The sequence below is a fragment of the Alexandromys fortis genome, unplaced genomic scaffold (genome assembly GCF_014885135.2).
Source record: "Alexandromys fortis isolate MF-2015 unplaced genomic scaffold, M_Fortis_MF-2015_v1.1 scaffold_61, whole genome shotgun sequence".
Classification (NCBI taxonomy): Eukaryota; Metazoa; Chordata; class Mammalia; order Rodentia; family Cricetidae; genus Alexandromys; species Alexandromys fortis.
This window is the reverse complement of record NW_026067962.1, coordinates 845,008-865,814: the sequence shown is the minus strand read 5'-3', so window position 1 is coordinate 865,814 and position 20,807 is coordinate 845,008. Positions and strand designations below refer to the sequence as shown.

Genomic DNA, 20,807 nt, shown 5'->3' with positions numbered 1-20,807 from the left:
CCATTTAACTTTGAATATAATATTCAAAATAAAAAGCTAGGAGACACTAGTTTTCTATGATATTTTTCTAAATTGTGGAACATTTTTGGACAATCATTATTTTTCCTAGAGTTTTCCACTTCTGGTAGCAAAATGAACAAATGAACAAACAAAAATGAAAAAATAAAAATAACAGGGCAGAACTAGAAAAATTTTTAGCTATTTCTCTGTGATGAGACTAGCTAATAAAAGTGCAAATATTGGATGTTTATTTTCTCAGAAAAGTACTCTTTTTTTTTTTTTTGGTGTGACATCTCTCTATTTATTTATTTGTTTATTTATTTATTTATTTATTATTTATTGAAGATTTCTGTCTCTTCCCCGCCACTGCCTCCCATTCCCCCCCCCCTCCCCCAAACAAGTCCCCCTCCCTCGTCAGCCCAAAGATCAATCAGGGTCCCTGCCCTGTGGGAAGTCCAAGGACCACCCACCTCCATCCAGGTCTAGTAAGGTGAGCATCCAAACTGCCTAGGCTCCCACAAAGTTAGTACGTGCAGTAGGATCAAAAACCCATTGCCATTGTTCTTGAGTTCTCAGTAGTCCTCATTGTCCGCTATGTTCAGCGAGTCCGGTTTTATTGGGAACTCACCAAAGTACTTTTTTTTTTAACAAAGCCGAAAATTTTATTATTTTATTCCTTTTAAAATAATCACCAGCAAAGGGGTTAATATACAATTTCTTTTTAGTAAGCTGTTATGTTTAGGAAGACAGAAGTTCTAAAACCTGCATTCCCCGATGGAATCACAGTGAATTTCTATTCAGTCATTATGCAGTTAAGGTGAACTCCCGGTTCTGTCCGTGCGATGGCAGCTGAACTTAACACACCATTTGTTTGGAGGAGAGTGGTGTCTTCCGTGCAATACGCCAGCTCATTCCGTGGTTCCATGCTGTATTAATGTGCTTCTGTTTGTACAGAAATCACCATGAATGTGGTTTCTTTGACTCTTTCAAGTGTCATGCATTAGATCTGTATAAATTGATGGGAAGTCACAATGTTACATCTTGTTAGAAGGATTACAGAAAAGAGTACATGAATCTGTCTTTAGCATACTCTATTTTAATATGATTCATGATTTACTTTTATATATCAAAACAAAACATCACTAAAATAGCTGGGAGGAAGAGGCAGTGCCATGCTGAGGGGAATTTTCTTCATATCAGAAAAGAAATATGTTAATGCAGCTGTAATAACAGAATAGCCGTTAGCCATTAGCTCTCTGTGATCCCCTGGTGGAGTTGAAAGTCAGGGTTTCTCCTTTGATTATTTTGAAAGATGTAAATATTTCCTTAGTTAACAAATTAATCCTTTCACGGGAAACATAATATTAGTTAAAACATTTGGGCATATGTATAAGAAATGCACTATTAATTAGCCCATGCATAGCCCTAGGTCATTCTAAAACTTGATTCTCTGTCCCACTAAATCTGACTTAGAAAATCCTCAAAGTTTGTAAAATTTAATCATGCATTTTCTATCTCACGGAACAGTCAAAATTCTCTACTCATCCAGTGTGAACATCCAAACAGAAAGTAAACATCTGCAGAGAGCCTATACTCAAGAGACAACTAGTAAGAGTACTACAGAAGGTCACATCATGGAGAGATTGCTCAGTGGACAAAGTTACTGTTGTGCAACCAAGAGGGCACATATTTATATCCCTCAAACGCAGAAATATGAGGGCCGAGTATGGGTAGCTCACCTTGTTATTCTAACCTCAGGAAGCAGAGACAAGGGATCTCTGGAGCAAGTTGCTTCATAAAACGTATTGATCATATTGGAAAGCTCTCTGTTTGTCTTAGAGACCCTGTCTCACCGTGCAAAGTGGAAGAGAACTCAAGATTCCCATGATGACCTTGGGCTTCCACATAAAGGAGCACAGTCATGTATGCGCATCCTCCTTCATACTTATACATACACTCACACGCCAGTGGACATGTGTTAATACACACACATCACATACATGTGCCTATTAAAAGAAGACACAGGGAAAAATGAGGAAGAGGAAGAAGAGGAGAGAGGTTTACTGTGACTGCCTCTTTCCAGGAATTTAGAGGCTGAAACTATTGACATAGAGACTCCTACGTGTCTAATAAACCCCTCCCTCTATGCTTTACCTAATAGAGACACTGGGGCTCTGGTTTCATCAGTTAGAGAACCACATCTAATCTCAGCTTCATTGCACCTGTGTCTGCACATCTGTCTTTTATTCATCCACTCCAAGCCCTACCCAAGGTTTTAAAAACTCAAGTCACATGAATAGTGTCATTCAGTGATAAGCCATAAATAATGCCAAAATCACTGCAACATACCTTAGTCACTCTTTTCATTTGTCCATTGAGAAAATTTTAAAGCATCCAGTCTTATAGTACTATCTGTGTACCCTCAAACAAGAATCCATCTAGAATATCTTCCTTTCACTTCAATCCTGGGTTACATCAATGATGTTAGACTAGTTTTTTGTTATCGTTTTGAAGAGAAAATTAAACTATATGTCATTAAACTTTGATTTGTTTTCTTCTCTTCTACTAGTTATTAAATTCAGAGAACACAAATCTGTTTTCAAATAATGAAAATTAGCCCTCACATAAAAGGCTTTTAATGTGATCTTGTAAAAGATTAAAAATAATAATTTATGTATCATTTCATTCACAGAAGTAGTAACTCTTAATGTTTTGAAAATGTACAATGTAGGACGCTTACAGAATTAAGGTAAAAACATGAACTTGGTATAAGAAGATACATGTTTAATATTAGATTCTCATATGCAGTCTGAGTGTGACTGCAATTTGCAACCTGTGACTGAAATTTGTTTAAATTATTTCTTAGTTTTAAGATTATAATTCCATCAATTTTCCCCTTCTTCTCTTCCCCCCAAACCTTCCCATATGCTTGCCATTGCTCTCTATCAAATTTGTAAGCACTTTTTAAAATTAATTCTCTTCCTCTGTCTCTCTTTCCCCTCTTACACACATATGCATGTATATTACTAAGCATATAAATACAATCCGTATACTGTTAATTTTATGTATATTTTCAAAACTGACAATTTGATGTTGAATAACCAGTTGATGTTCTCTTTCCTAGGAAAGCTCATTGTCTCACTCTCTGAAGTCTACAGTTGCCTATAGTTATTTTCATAGAGTTGAGGCCACCTGCACTTCTGCCTTTCATCTTGAGTTTATATCATTGCTGTCTGTAGCTGATAATTTGATCTTTAATAGAAGCTTATACTGGATTTGTAGTTTCTTTATAGAAGCAAACATAAATATAACTTTAATATATATTTATCACAATTCAAATAGCTATATTATAAAATTTCTTTAAGAACTCTAGACAGACAGCTCTGGAGCCTCCATGGGACTGAACTAGGCCCTCCATATGTTGGAGACATTGATGAAGTTTGAACTCTGTGAGGGGCATTTGGCAGAAGGAGTGGTACATGAGCTAGTTTATTGGAGCCCATTCCCTGCCATGCTCAGCCTTAATGCAGGGGGAAGGGTCTTGGTCCCGCCCCCAATAATAGTGCTCTTACCTGCTGGAACAAATGGATGGGAGGTAGACTGGGGAGGTGGTAAGGAGGAGTGGGAAGGAAATCTGTGATTACAATATAAAATGAAATAAACAATAAATTAATTAAAAATAATTACCTTGAAAAAGAACTATATATTATTGCTGATCCTTTAAATACAATAATTTGTCATAATCTGAGTAAAATTTTATGGGGGCTCTTACTTATTATTTTAAAATACGGTATGAAGTCTAAATCACAGATTGGCAGATCGTTTCTTAAGCATACACAGCTACTATCCACTAGTACAGAAACCATTCTCTGTTGTCATCTTCACAATCCAGTTCATGATAGATACTTCCATTCTGCTACTAACTCTTCTGATCCTTTTTATTAAAAGCAACACAATTAATAGAAAATTGAGAAATTGTCCTTAACATGCTAAAATTCCTGCCTACAAAATGTAAAATCAAAGAGAGATGATGACAAAACCACAGGTAAACATCCCCTAATAGAACAAAAGACAGCTTCAGGTGTCATGCTCAGTCGTCTTCTTTGAAAAATTATCTCTCCGGGAAACAAGGAGAACCCTAAGAGAGTCATACATGGATACCCCAGGAAGGTGAAGTAGACAAAATATCTTTAGAAAAGTGGTTTTGTGTGGGCCCAGGGAGTGTGTGGGGAGGGCTGAGGGAAGAAGAGGTGTAGGGAAAAGAACCTGAGGGATCAGGAAGGTTGTGTTGGGTGTAGGACTGAGAGGGGAAGCCAAAGGTTTAGGAATAATTGTAAATCAGGCAATGGAAAGACCGCGAGAGCCAGGGGCAGTGGATGACTACAGAGACACAGTGATTTCAAGACACTAGAGTAGTTGCACATATGAGTTCGTAGTGGTCATGGCAGCAAGCACAAGGTACGTATTAGCACAAGACAGAAAGACCCCAGCATGGAAAGAAAAAGTAGAGGCAAAGTCTCTAGTTGGAGATCTATTGGTAAGTGTCAGCTGCTGGGTGAAGAGGCGTCATGTTTCTTTCATGGTGTAACCCCTGGGAGACCTAATGTGCTCCAGTGAATGGCCTTACACTTAAGAGTGTATAAGCAGCTGCAGAGGCGGAAGGTAAGTTTCTGTAGCTGAGGACACTATGTGTTTTAGACACAGAGCCTAGATGTTGTGGTATTTTATTTGTATTTTAATAAATAAAGCTTGTCTGAAGGTAAGAAAAGCCAAACAATCACACACTGATCAGCCTTACGGACCAGGCAGCAATGAGACACTCCTTTAATCGCAGTAACCATACTCCTCTGCCATAAAAACCAGGCAGTACTGGTGCACGTCTTTAATCCCAGAACTAGAGAGGATTATCAAACAGGAGGAGACAGCTCTCAGTCACAGTCTCATTCTGAGATTCCTAGAGACAGGATCACCATTTTCAGACTGAGGTCAAGGTAAGAGTCAGTGGCTGGCTGCTTTGCTTTCCTGGTCTTCACTTAGAGACACCTGATCTGTAATATAGTTAAAAGCGTCCTGCATGAAAGGTAGCTTCATGGTACTAAAAGGGGTAATAGATGCTTCTAAAAGAGAGAAGCAACTAATACTATTACCAAGGTAAGACACCCACAACCAGAGTAACATGATAACTCTAAGGTTGTGATAGTGGCACATATACATCATCCATAACCAATAGGTATCTAGGCACACTCAGTAATAGGAAAATTATGCCTGGTACTCAAAACCTTCAAACTTCCCAGGGCTAGAGAGATCATAGACCTTGGAGAACCTACAACCACCATTTTACTAAACTAACAAAATACCTAATTGCATGCTAAATAACTGTCCTTATACTCACATTTAAATACAGTCATTGCCAAGGAAACTTCTCTTTGTGCCAGGTATAGACCATTAGAGCAAACCACAAGCAATCAAAATGAAGAGTTGTGAAGCCCAGTTTCAAGGAATACATCTTCAAACATTTTGGTTTATCGTTCCTTAATAAATACTGTGTCATCTACAAAATTTAAATATTCCTAAGACTGAATTGGAAACATGCCTGATTGATATTTTCTTTCTGCACCTGTATTATTTTTCATGCAGGGATGATTCAGACAGTATAGGATTTGATGTGTATGTAATTGCCACTTTAAGAATGGCCAGGCATTATTCTGGAAAATTTATGCAAATGCAAAATTTTCATGCAATGACATTTTCGGTCAATGCAGCAGCTATAAGACTCTTTCTGTAACTAAAAAGATAAGAAACAACAGTGACTAGGTTAAAGTGGATTTTCAGCAAATCATTCATGTTTACCTGCTAGTTTATATGGGAAGACAAACATCCAGAGGGTTTCTTAAGTATTATCTTCCAGAAAGAAAGAATGACAGGTAAGTGTAGCCAAAGTTTAAAGACATTAACTTACAATTAGGCTATTGTGATTTCCCCCAATTAGTTTTTTTTGAAATATTAATATTACTTGTCCTTATACAAAGCTACTATTGGGCAAAATATTTGAACATGTATATAACATCTATGTGCCATATTTAGCTTAGCTTCTGACTTTCACTTTCCAAAGAGAAGAATGTACCCATATGTGTTAGCTAATCTTTGCCGTCAATTTACACACTCTTGAATCAACTAAGAAATAAGCTCCCTGACACATCTGTGAGATAATTTTTTGTTTAGATTATTTGAATTGGGAAGATTTATCCTAAATGGTGGTATCTTCTGGGGGCCACCCAGATAAAATGGAAACAGAGCACAAAAAAAGCTTTGCTCTTTGTTTCACTCTGCCTTCACATCTATCACGTTCAGCCCTGCTGCTGTGACTAACTTCCTTCGCCGATATAAGAGTGCGTTTTCTTTGTTCTTTGAATGTGGACTGAGGACTAGTGCCCCTACCAGAATCGTCAGGACCTCAGGCAGGCAGCAGGTTGAGAGTGCTGACACAGCCAGCTCTGTGTGGTCAGCACTAACCAAGCCCTCAGTCCGTCTAGTAATAATCTAGCCAATGCTGGACTAAAAAGACCGTCTATTATAAATCAATCTAATAAGAAGTATTTTAATATTCATTCATTTTATTGGTATTGTCCCTCTAGGAAACCTTCACTACTACACTATAATAATGTTATCGTCTCCCACTTAGAGCGAACATAGTAACAGATAAGCAGGATGTCTCATTTTTCTATACTGAAACTAGGAGTGTGTTCATGGAGGAGGGCAGCTAGAAGGAAGCTTTCCTTGAAAAAAGAAATGCCTTCCTTCTATTATTTTTCCTGTTCTTTGTACATTTTTTATTTTGTCTTTATTTTGTATATATTGGCATATTTTAAAAGTATAAACACAATGCCCGTACTATCAGTATATATTTTATGAATGAGACTGTCAGAAATACACAGAATCCAAAGGACTCCACTGGGCAACATAAAAGCTCATAAAGATATTTAAGACCAGAGGATATATGATCAAAATACAAAAATTAAATGCATGCAATGGCAATGAAATTCTAAACTATAAAGAGGAAACAATCGCAAGCATAATGTCATCAGAGGAATAAGATGAAATATGGAGCTTGCTTAGCAAGATATATGACCACCATCTGAGAGAAATTATAAATGTGCATCTATGGAAGCCCATCTCTGTCAGAATGAAAGCATTTATAGTTTTTTTTCAGATAGAATGTCACCCACATTATTACTCTCAAAAATCTCAACTTAGTTTTTATGGAAATGAATGTTCATCTTAAAATACTATAGGGATGAAAAAAAATTCAACCACTCACATTCCCTGAGGCAGAATTTATGACAATTTTGTAGCACAAACCTATAAGAAACCTACACTAAAATCCTACAGTAGAGTGTAAATCTACCATATAATACAACCCTACAATTGAGTACAGACCCATAGTATAGTACAGACCTACAGTATAATATAGACCTGTCATACCGTAAAAACCTAAATTATAGACCCATAGTATAGTACAGACCTACTTTATACAGTATACATATAGACAACCACACAGTAAAAACCTACAGTACAGTACAAACCCTGTAGTATAGTATAATATATGCACTATATATACTACTATTATACATATAGTATTATACAAACCTGTGGTTTATTATAAACCTATAATATAGAACAAACCAACAGTAATGAGTACAACACTGCATGAAAATTCACATGTGAATTAATAAAATAGAATTTATTGTAAGGAAACGATGTTATGCATTTTTCTTAATTTTGATAATGTAAAAAAATAAACAAACCAGAGAACAGATAATCTTTTTAACAAGGGTGGGATAACTATAAAAAAAAACTTGAACACATATTTAAACAAATTTTAATCCAAAATGTATTAAGGTCTAAATTTATAAAACTTACAACATGAAAAAGACATCAAGAGAATAGAAGAATATATTTAAAATGGCTCATTTTAAAGAATGTTCATCTAAGATATCTGAAAGAAACTCACCTATAAAAAGTAGTAAAATATCCAATTATATAACATAAAAATAATTTAAACAGAAGTTCTTCTAAGAATATGTATCGATGTCCTGTTACAAGTAGAAAGGATTCTCAACATTATTTGAAATAGAGATAAAAATTGAAATAGCAATATGGTTTTATTTTATACGTTTTGGAATTTTTTTTAAAATTTTTCAAGACAGGGTTTCTCTGGAGCTTTTTGGTTCCTGTCCTGGAACTAGCTCTTGTAGACCAGGCTGGCCTTGAACTCACAGAGACCTGCCTGCCTCTGCCTCCCGAGTGCTGGGATTAAAGGTGTGCTCCACCACTGCCCTGGCCGTTTTGGAATGTTGAGAATTCAAAAGTCAGGGAAGTTGTTTGGTACCAATGGCAACCCTCAGACTTTGCTAGCAGGAGGGTTAAAGAGTGAAGGCTCTTTGAACAACAGTATTTAGGCAGAGTCATCCTGAATCATTGATTTCATTCTTTAGTGGAATTGAAATATATTTCAACATAAAAGTTGGGTATAAATGTTAGCACTACTTATAGCAGTCTAAAATTATGTGTGATTTAAATGCAAACTGGAGAATGGATAAGCAAATTATAATACGTGCAAGCTGTGGAATTTATTCAGCCACAAAACATTTGAGGTACTATTATATCTTCTATATGTGATAAACCTTAAAACCATTGTACTAAGTTAAATATGTCATAAATGTAAGGGAACACCATATGTGTTTCATTTTATGCAGTATTTAACATTACAAAAAGTAATGCATGCTATACCAAATTATTAGGTTAGACAATACAACATTTGGTTTCTAATAATGGAATTTATTTGGAGGTAAAAAGAACATTCACACCAGAATTCATGTGGTGCTTGAATAACCTAACCATATTAATATAATAAAAATACTGAACTGTATTTAATGACTAATTTTAAATTTAATGACTAATGTTATTTAAAAAGTAACCAACAGAATTTACAACGTCTTAAAAGAATGACATCATTTTAACAAAATCGAGAATTTATACTCTAAATTAGATGAAGTTTTTGTTTTCTTTATATTTGGGCCTTAAACAAGGGAGGATCTTATTATGTAGACACGATTGACCTCAGCACTGGGATCTGCCTACCTCTAACTCCCCAGGGCTTATATTATAGGCATATGCTACAATAATTGGCTCATAAGTATAATTTCTTTAAGTTTCAATATTCAATGAGCAGGGAATATTGGAGGTGGAAAGGCTTAAGCAGAAAAGAAGTAGGGAATGGAGTAGATGATGGGGAGGGAGTGGGTTTAACAAACCAAAGGATGAGGGACTTACATGCAAACTTACTATATTGTATCAAAATTCATGAGAAAGAAAACACGACTTGATGTGACATATCCAGCCTGGCTGGATATAACTGTTCTTAGGAGCTATGAGGTATTAAAAGTTAAAAATAATAAAAATAGTACCAGTAAGATATATCCTCATAATATTGGGAAAGGAGGCATCAGAGACATCCATCCAAATAATACAGGCTCTTGCCATTTGTTTCTTTTGGTTTCCCACCAGAAACTAATGATAAGAGCCTATTGTTAAAGCACTAGGCACTTTGGGTGAATGACATAAAGAAATCAAGCTAGAACTGACATGGAAGTTTTCTCCCGGCTGGCTAGTTTTCATAATTTTGTAAGGTGCTATGCAGATTCCTGGGTGATAAACAATATTATTAGTTGTAAACTTTTTGACCAAGAATACTAATCTGTCAGATAAGATGTATCCATTGTTGCAACAATAATGTTCCTTTTATGGGGTACCCAATCACTCTCTGATTTTAAGAACTACTCCACAGAAATAAATTCATGTCTACTTCTGTAAATGCTTGGGAAATAATCCACAAAACGGTAGGCGTAGGCCCTAGTATGAACTGAAAACTGTTATTTAGGTAAACTGACAGAACAACAAGCTACCACTTAAACATTTATATTTGCACCCAAATACAACACTGTTCTCATCTTTAATCAAAGAAACTTTCCTTTCAAGTGAACAGAGACTCACATCTATCCAGGGTGTTGAGAATAAGTGGCAGATTAATACTGATCCCTAAACAGACATGAATTCAATTTGTTCTATGATTCCAAGAATATTGCAACAAAGAGACAGAAAGAATGTAATAATATAAAATACTAATATATTATATTATTTTTACTATTATTTACATAATAATAATATAAAATAATATTTTGACTAACATCTAGACTCTCTTAAGAAAAAAAGGTATTGACTCATCTGGCTACTTCCTGCAGGCATAGGGTGACATGGGGAAGATGAGAGCTAGGTGTTGGTGGGTCCACACTCAGTGAGAGGTGTGGCTGGAAAGGCATCCCATGTACTGTCATCCCAGAGACATCAGGCATCTGTTCCTTGTGGGAGGTGAGAAGGCAGGTATTAGGAAAAATATTGTTATCACCAAAGATGAATGTGCCAGGATTAGGAGCAGGTAGGCCCTTCATTGTGGCATCCTGGAAAACTGGACAATGGAAGATCCTGTCTGCTGGACAGACCAAGTGTCCTGAGTAGGTGCCCGCTTGAGCCTGGAGAGATGGTACCAACATGAATGTCCCAGAAGCTTGGCAGCTGAGGACATGGTGAGAATTATCATGTAAAATCCTGTCCATTGAGGTCTGAGAGACCTAGGAGTTACCTGTTTGAGGAGTACTCTGTCCCCTGGGGAGAGTGGGGCCGGTTTATGGGCATTAGGTTCCACTGGTGTGGGGGCAGGGAGACAACTGTCAGCGTGTGAATGGAGAAGGGACCTTAAAATGGAGAGATAGGGTAGGTACCCTGCCAGTGGAGGAGTTTGGACTGGGAGGTGATGGTTAAGAAGAAAGGGTCTGCCATAAAGCAGCTCAAAAGGGCTCAGGCCCTTAGGGGAACATGAAGTGGCCCTGAGGCGAGTAAGGGCAATGGGGAGAAGGGAGGGCCAAGATAACCTGAGTTAGGTAGAGCGCTTGGTTAGTTGTTGTTTGATAAGTCCGTTGGCCCACTCTACCTTTCCAGAGGATTGTGGATGGTAGAGGGTGTGAAATTTCCAGGAGATATTGAAAGCTTCGGACAGAAGCTCCATGACCCTGAAAGTGAAGGCTGGCCCACTGTCCATCTGGTTGGTTCATGGAACACCAAACCAAGGAATGATGTGGTCCAGGAGTACCTGAGCCACCACATCTGCTGTTTCCCTGGAGGCCAGAAATGCTTCTATCCATCCTGTAAAAGTGTTAAGAGATAATGAAGTGTTAAGAGATAATGAAGTTTTTTATGAGTAGCATATGAATAAAATCAACCTGCGAATCTTCTCCTGGTTGGTGTCCACCAAGCTGGTGTAGAGACTGATGTATGTGGAGAGCTCCTTGTGGATTGGTCTGGGCGGAGGAGTGAACCTATAAAATAGAATCATGGAAATGGGTGTAATCAGAAAAGGTGCTCCAAGAAGGAGACCAAAGCATTGGAGAAGCCACTCAGGTTATCTCGACCCAGTAAAGGTGCTGGGCAAGCAGGTATCACTAAGAAAGAACGAGAGAAAAATTGTCCTGCAAGAATGCAGGGCAGTGGCAAAGTTTTAAGTGGAGAAGAATGGATCCCATCTACCCCCATAACTGAACTTGATGAGGAATGTAAGGCCTGAGTTAGATGTTAGAACAGAATAGGTAGCTCCCATGTCCAAAAAGTAATGGACATACCTGCTACTTGCAGCCTTACCCTAGGCTTGGATAGGGTTATGGAAAATGCCAAGTCTGGGCAGCGTCAATCCTCTACAAGCCTGAGAAGTTTGAAGGCTGGCGCAATTTCACTTGCTGATGTTGGTGAGGCCGGACCTCTGTGGCACAGCACAGAGGACAAGCCTGCATGGGAGCATTGTGATTTTCAGTGTCCAGGTTGCTGGCAGATAGGGCAAAACCTCGGAGGAGGCATAGTGCAACATTATGCCCTATGACCATTTAGGTCACACTTGAAACAGCTTGCCTGTGAGGTTAACTTAGGCTGGGCTCCATCAGGGTGGAGCCTTGTGGTTGGCTTCCCTAGTCACTTTCCTGCAACCTTAGGGCAACTGCTAAAGCCTGAGCTTGTAGGGTAGCTGCCTGTTGTAGCCTTGTCTGTTGGGAAGACTCAACTGATTCTTCTCAGGCATTAAAAACTTTAAAGGCCATTTTCACCAATTCCATATAAGGGTTTGGGGACCCTCCTTAATCTTTCTTAACATTTTCCTAATATCTGGTTGTGACAGAGAAATAAAATGGGTAGGCAGAAGGATTAGTAGAAAAGGAACCTAGCTGCTTTTTTTTTTTTTTAATCTGAGAAAGATCTGAAAGAGAAAAGGGAACATGAACTTTCATAATGCCATTACTCCCACCACCTCCAAGAGAGGAAGAGAAGGGCGGAGCTATGGTGGGATCTGGTATGGGAGGAGACTGGGAAGGATTGGAAGGGGCTAACCCAGTAAGTAGAGAAGGTCCAAGGGTGGGGAGATGAGGTAGGAGGGGGAGGGGAAGGTGGGGGGTGGAAATTGAACCTGAGCCTCTGGACTGGGAAGAAAGAGTACAAACAGAGTGAAGGAGAGGAATGTGAAGAATGTTGCTCCACAGGAGGGGGTTGGATAGTGTGGATTTGAGGGAGTGAGGGAGGGGCCAGTGCCTTTGGCTGCATGGTCTAGCTGGATTGTCAGAGTCCCAATTCCCAGATGACTGGGAATTTGGAGGTGTTGTGGCCTTAGCAACCAAGATAGGTGCTGCAAGACTATTATGGTTTTCATCTCTTTAAGAGACAAGCCATGCCCACTTCCAGTGGGGCCCCACCCTCCTGTCACCATCTTAGCTTCTCAATGTTCCTTTTGGTGTGCATGCTTCCCTATCTCCTGCTTTCTTCTCTGTCTTTCTCCTTTCTCTTNCTCTCTCTCTCTCTCTCTCTCTCTCTCTCTCTCTCTCTCTCTCTCTCCCCCCTCCCCTAAGTAATAAATATCCAATTCTATTCTATATGATGTCTGTCCATGTGCCTTCTACCCACCACCTGCTCACACCCCTGGACTAGCTGGGAACAGCCTGCCCACCATGTGTCTCCCTGCCTGAGACCAGCCACTGCTTGGGGACCAGCAGCCATCTCTGTCTGGGACTGGCTTCTCTCAGGGCCTGCTGCCTGCCTACTGCCATGGGGATCTTGCAGCATTTTTAAAAAAATCATAAAAAAAGACACTGGCTACTAAGGGAAAGATGAGAACACAGAGCTCAAAAAGCATAGAAATATGTAAGCTCTGCCCATTTGTCATTATGGCAGCAAAAGTTTTCAAGGTCCTGGAGGACAGTTGAGGTCAAATCTTAGTGTGTAGGGAAATTAGTCATTAGGGACACAATTGTGTTGGATAGTCTCAATATATAAAGATTTTGTAAGAGGCATCTTAGGGACGACAGCGGATCTGGATTTGAACTGCAAGTGCCCATTTCAAAGTCTATGCCCACCAAGTGGCCTAAGTCTACTACAGTGCACCCACTAAAATAGCTCTTAGGCCTAAAGGGACTGTGGAAATTGAATGCTAGGAGTCCCTAAAGCAAACAAAGTCCATCTCAGCCAGACCCAGTCTTGCCGGTCTAGCCACTGCTGAGATGGAACTCTTGGCATGAGCTCGCAGCTTCAATAAGAGTCTGATAATCAACAAGAGTAAGTAAGAATGGGTCCCCCTAAAACCTTATAGCATAGACAAGAAAAAGGTTCTCACCAAGATGCAGCCACTGTAGCCCGGGAGCCAGTTTTAGCAAGGCATGGAGGGTTCAGACTGTGGACTAGGGCAGTTTCGACACATGACCTAGGGCCACACTGAAAGGCTGCCCATCCCAGTGGGGCCTCCAAGATGTTAGAATTTTTTCCTAACATGAGCTCGCTGCTATGCAAAAATCCAAACCATGCCAAATCACAAGACAAATTAAAAATATCCAGGTTTAATGGGATTTCTGTGCTCTTAGGTGGCCCCAAGGGGGAACCAGGAGGACACAAATGCGACCACCAGGGGGGAGAGGAAAGAGACCACAAGGGAACCTTCTGGGGAAGCAGTTTAAGTAGACTGGGGAAGTGGCCAAGATTTTGGGGGGCTAGTCTTGACACTCCTCATGGGAGGGGTCAAGGTTTGGCGGGCACAGGGACAGGGCCTCCAAAGATGGAGGCCAGAAACCAGGACTTGGGACTTACAAAAGCCTCAATTTAAAAAGTAAAAGTTAAGTTTGTAAACAGGATTCAGTAGTTGAGAGAACTTCCTGCTTCTGCAGAGAACTCAGCATCCACTTCCAGCAGTTTGCAACCATCTGTAACCTCAGTTATGGTGGATCAGATACCCTCTTAGGGGACATACACACATATTTACACACACACAAACACACTTTTAAAGAACAGAACTTAATTACTATGTGTAAAATTAAACACAAATTGTTGAGCTTTTTGGTCTTTTAAAATTTTGATTAATTTATTTATTTTATATCCAAACCAAATTCTCCCTTCTTATTCCCTCCCCCATGCCCTCTGCTCCTCCAATCCACTCCTCCTCTGTTTCTTTTCAGAAAGGGCACCTTCCCTGGTTATTAACAAAGCATGGCATATGAAGTTGTGGTAGGACTGAGTACCTTCCCTTGTATTAAGGCTGGGCAAGGCAATCCAATATGAGGGATAGGATCCCAAAAGTCAGCCAATATATATACTAAAGAATGTTCTTGTTGCCTTTTTGAGAATTTCATATGAGGTACTTTGGTCTTATTCACTGTCTCTCCAACTCCTTCCATGTCCACTCTACCTTCACATCCCTAATCACCCTAATTGACTTTGTTTCTCTTTTGTTATTGCTTTATAAATAATATTCTGGTTTTATTTGCATTATTATGATAAAAATATCCTGATCCATGGATCTTTGCTACCTTGCTCTCTCACATCTTGTTTTTCTTCCTCTCTTATGCTGGTCATAAACCTGTAGCTAAGAAATGATGCCAACCAGAGTGGGCCAGATTTTCAAACCTATTATCTTAAGATAACAACACATAGACATACCCATAAGCCTAACAATAGCAGACAATCCTCATTAAGATTCTCATCCCAGGAGACTGTAGATTTTATCAAGTTGACAAATATTGAAAAATCATTATAACATAAATTCAGATTGACCAATAAAATGAAGTGTTACAAATTACCAGCATTTGCTGATTAAAAAAGGAGACTCAGGCAACACATATATGTATGTATATTGTGTGTACATAATTTATAATATGTATATAATTTATACACACATATATACATATTCCTCAATAATTATATATACATTATGTTTTATATACATTTATATGTTTAAAACTTGTATGAAATGCATGATTTCATGTAAGATAGTTGACAAACATGACTCAAATGGAAAGAAACAAGCAGACTGGGTTTTCAACATTTATTAAAAAGTAACTTATAGGTCTGGGGAGATGGCTCATTGGGAGCACTGACTGCTCTTTCAGAGGTCCTGAGTTCAATTCCCAGCGACCACATGGTGGCTCACAACCATCTGTAATGAGATATGGCACCCGCTTCTGATGTGTGGGCATACATGGAGGCAGAATGTTGTATACTTAATAAATAAATCTTTTTAAAAAAGTAACTTATAACCAAGTAGCTTTAAACAAATACAATTCCTAGTTTAAATGGCTTGGTCAATTAAGAACTATGATGACACGCCCCCCAAAATTCAGTAAATTGAAAAAGAGGCAATGCTTCTGAATCCAGTCGATGAGCTGAAAAGTTCCTGATGCATCAACAACAGATATTAAGAGAAGCCAGCTGCAGATCAACACTATTTTTAAATCATCAAAAGTATCAAATTATATTCAACACTCCATAAACAATGTATCATTACCAATTTGAATTTATTTAGGTATGTTAAACTGGTTTAACATTTGAAGCAATCAGCATAATTCATCATCCCACTGAAAAGGAAATACAGAATTCTATAGATGCCAAAAGGAAATGATTGACAAAAGGTTTTCAGGAAAATGGAGATCATATCTACCACCCTTAATTAGTCAAAGAACAAAGTAAAAAAAAAAATCACATACTGAACACGGTTCTTAATGATAAAAGACTATCATAAAACTCCATGTTTTGAGTGCCAGCATCCCTTCTCACTATTCAGAGCTGAAATGGGAGTTACGTACATTGCTAAGGAGATAGAAAAATTACATGTACATAAAATGCTCATTTGGCCATGGGTCTATTAATAAATGTCCAACTTTTTTACATATACACACACAAATTGAAGACTTCAACAAAGAAGTAGGCATAATAAATTATTTTTGTAAGTTTGAAAGACAGGATCAACTTACATAAGACAGATCATATCTGTATATTTAAATAAATAATAAGTGAAAATATATGTACACATATATCATTACATAATAACTGCCTTTTATGTGTAATAATTTATATGTTGTTAAGTATGTGAAACTCTAAAACAATTGGAAATTAAAATCTCAATTATTTAGAATGATTTGAGATATTATTATTTTGAGACTTGGTTTATTAAGAACATAATTTCTCTACACATGATACAATGATTCTCCTCAGAGAATACTCAGAAAGAATGTATCATAATTAGTTTGTCTATTATCATGATAAAACATGATGACTATGAAGCAAATTGAGAAAGAAAGGGTTTACTCAGCTTACTTTGCCACATTTCTCTTCACCACTGAAGGAAGTCAGGATAAGAACTCAAACGGGGCAGGAACCTGGAGGTAGGAGCTGATGCAGAGGCCATGGAACAGTGCTACATCCTGTCTTGCTTCCACTGGTTTGCTCAGCCTGCTTTCTTCCAGAACCCAGAACTCCAGACCAGGGATGGCACCACCCACCATGGGCTAGGCCCTCCCCCACTGATAACTAATTAAGAAAATGTCTTACAGCTGGATCTCATGGAAGCATTTCCTTAAATGACGCTCCTTTTTTCTCTGATGACTCTAGCTTGTGTCAAGTTGACATACAAAGCCAATTATTACAGAGTGAGAATGAAAACAGAAATTTTAAGTTTATAATGGAGACAGTTGTTTTGATCCATCTCATTTGCCACCGAAACACATTACAAGTAGAAAATATATGAAGTTACAGGGATGGTCCTGCAGCTAAGTACACTTTATGCTCTGGCAGAGGACCCAGTTCAGCTTTCCAAAACGCAGATGGTAGTTCACAACCACCTGTGACTCAAGTTCCAGAAAGATCTGGTGCCCAATTCTGACCTCTGAGTGCACAAAGCAGACACATGGTGCGATACATACATGGAAGTGGTTACTCATACACATAAAATAAGATTAACACATATAATTTTTTAAAAAAGGAAACGCACATACAAAACACAAAAACTGTGAAGAGATTTTCAAAGAACTTATTTTATGATTAAGTTATCAAAAAGCAACCATTTCATGTTAAATATTGTTTAAATGTGTCCGTATTCTAATGTGCTATATAAAGTACATTTAGGTTCATTTGTTATGGTATACACCTTTAATCCTAGAACTTGGAAGACTGAGGAAGAAAGAGCAATATTGCAAAACTAGCCTTGATTCCACACCAAAACTCTGTCTTAGAAAATTAGAATAAAGCACATAAGTTATTTTACTAAATTTACAGGCTGCTGACACTTGACCTTAGTAGTTAGCATAATTAATTTTTAAAAAGATAAAATGACATAATTTTAAGAGTTTTTCCTGATGACTTAGTATGCAGCTTTTTTTAGTTAGATGCTTACTCAAGGTGTATTCAGAATTCACTGGTCTCCACTTGTGATTTACTGTTCGAAGGCGGTAAACTGTCTTATAACAGGATACCACAAAGAGTGGAAACAGGCTCTCAGTGAACTTTAATTTCCTAGGGTAGAAGATATGTGGAGATCAAATTAGAGTAAACATAAAAAAGAAAACAATTAGTTGTTGGCCACAAACTCAAACAAGTTTTTGTCCTGTTTAATAACGTTCAAGAATTTCCTGTCTTTACTCTGATAAGTGACATTAGGAAGACAATTAATATTTTATTCAAGTAGTGACCCAGTTATAGCTGCAAAGTGATCTATATTCATACTAATTCAATTGTTGGGTAATACTGGCTTGCCTCGGTTGGTCCTAATTCACACATCCTACTTAGTGTAATTAGTTAACAGCTCCCAGGTTACTCTCTTAGTTTAGACACAGTTTACAAGGTCTCCTAGTGTCAACTTACATAATTTAAGTAGGAATCAGTAGTGACGTAGTAGTGGCATTACTAAAATGTACAATAACTATTAAAGTTGTTTCATTTTTATATCTTTATTATACTTATTACTTAAAAATTTTCTTTACCTATGCAATAATTTTTTTAAACTTCATTTAATTTTTGAGATTATAATAATAATCCTCCCTCTAGCCTTTTTCTAGACCCCTCCTTGCTCTTTTTTCATTAAATGTTATTAAACATATATATATAAAACACACACATATATATACATTCTAAAATGCATAAATATAACCTGCTCAGAATGTATAATGTTACTTGTATATATGTTTTCAGGGTTGACTGGCTGATATCAAGAAATATGGTGTGTTCTTTTTTGGGGAAACTTCTATTCTCAGAATTAGTTGCCTGTAGTTCTTGGTGTGAGGTTAAGATCTTTGGGGCTCCCTGTGCATTTAAGCAGTATATTTGGATATCTAACCACCTGTACTTCTTTCTAACTCCCCCTGGTGGTCAACATCTCACCTCCTCATTTACTTCATGGTGTGTGTGTGTGTGTGTGTGTGTGTGTGTGTGTGTGTGTGTGTGTTATTGATAGCTTCTTGAGTCCAATCAGTAATTTCCAAAAGTCTCAACCTTTTCATTTTAGCTTGAGTCTTAGTGTTTGCATGAAACCTACTTTATAGTTTTAGCTTCTCACATTACTGGAAAAACAATCTCATAGTAAACTCACTGTTCCTGTGGTTCTTACAATTTTTCCACCTCTCTTCTGCAATAATGCCTGAGCCTTAGGCTTGGGAATTGTACTGTATATATAAAAATACTGATATTGTTTCAGAAGTAGATGCTGTAATTTTTATATTTAAAAAATAATCATGCTGAATATGGTGGTGCATGACATTAATATCGACACCCAAAATGCAAAGGTTGGTGGATCTCTGTGAGTTCAAGGTCAGCCTGAACCACATAGTAAGTTTCAGGACAGCCACAGTTACAAAGTAGAAAGACCCTACCTCATATAATAATATTTTAAATACTGAAAACAAGTAAAGAGAAATATATGAGTTTGAAGGAAGAAACGGGAAGAGAAGAATATTATATGTATAATATAATCTCAAAAATTAAAAAAGAGAAAATTGTTTTCACTCTTAGATACTAGTAAAGAAGCAGCAAAATTATTTTTATACTTTAACTGCAGTCTAACGATTTTATATTTAAGAAATTCCTGAAAGAAAAAGTTAGGGAAAATGAACTTGAGAACAGGAAAATTGCTATAAGTTAAATACACAGTCACAAATATGAATATCTCCAAGAAACTCATACATATTCAGCAAAGTAGCAAGATACAAAATTAATACAAAAGAATTCAGTAGTCTTTCTATATGTGAAGGACAAACTGATGAAAATGTCAAAAAAAAAAAAACCCACTTAACAATAGCTTTAAAAAAAACCCAAAGTATCTTGGGATAAATCTAACCCAGCAAGTGAAAGACCTGTATACAGCATTTGTAAAGTTTTTTTCTGAGACAGGGTTTCTCTGTGTTGCTTTGAAGCCTGTCCTGGAACTCGTGCTGTAGACCAGGCTGGCCTCGAACTTACAGAGGTCTGCCTGCCTCTGCCTCCCACATATTTGTAAAGTTTTTAGAGAACCAATTGACTGCATTGAAGTCACTAAAGAGACCAGTAGTCCATGTGAAAGTTATGAATTGAATACTTGAAGGATTTTGAAAGTTTGCATCTTTATATATCTAGATGTGTCATGCTTGGATGTAGCCATTGACATAATTTTCACACAATGGAATTTGATTACTTTTCTATGAGGGATTTTGCTATGGGAACTCCTTCAGCCAATAACCTTTAATATACCAGCACATTTTGGGCATGGTCTCATGTTCTATACATGTAGACGAAAAGCATGTGCAGGCCTCTTGGCTGCTGAATACAGTTCCAGTTTCCAGCGCAAACCCCAGTGCACACTGAGGACTGAAGAAGATTGCTACTTGGTCTGTGAGTTTATCCCCTAAAAAAAAAAATAAACCTTTGTTATACTCCATTCTGAGCTATTTTGGAACTCATTTGTACACCAAAAGGATTTACATCTTTTCTTGTAGATCTTCTAATAATATTTTTTATTGGATACAAAATTTTTCTTTTCAACTTTTATTGATTTTCTATGAATCGCATGTCATGAATTTTGATCCTACTTATCTCCCCATCACTTTGCTTCCATCCTTTGCCCATGCAACCTCTCCACCAAAAATACATAAATAAATAAATAAGAAAGAAATAGAGAAGAATAAAAGAATAACATTGTGTAACCTGTGGTATGGCCTAGTGAGTCACACAGCTTACCCTTTAGTCCATTCATCTTTACTTGGAAGTGTTCATTGCTATGAGTTATTTATCTGGTTTGAGGCCTCATGTTTCTGTAGGTATCTGGACAAATATTTAGATGTAGAAAGGGATTGTTCTGGTTTAGAAAACTAGTATATACAGAGTCTCCTACAAGATCCATGAATAGGTAATTGGCTAGGTTTCCACTACCAGTC

The 20,807-nt window shown here is 37.6% G+C and overlaps 1 long non-coding RNA gene across 1 annotated transcript; it reads right to left on the bottom strand.

Moving 5' to 3' along the window:
- Nucleotides 1-430: 430 nt before the first annotated feature.
- LOC126508287 (uncharacterized) lies at nucleotides 431-11,433 on the bottom strand. The gene is made up of 5 exons (XR_007593768.1): nucleotides 11,337-11,433; nucleotides 5,851-5,901; nucleotides 3,573-3,634; nucleotides 1,740-2,006; nucleotides 431-1,006 (listed from the first exon to the last, which is right to left on the bottom strand). It is a non-coding gene; the product is annotated as an uncharacterized lncRNA (long non-coding RNA).
- Nucleotides 11,434-20,807: the final 9,374 nt, after the last annotated feature.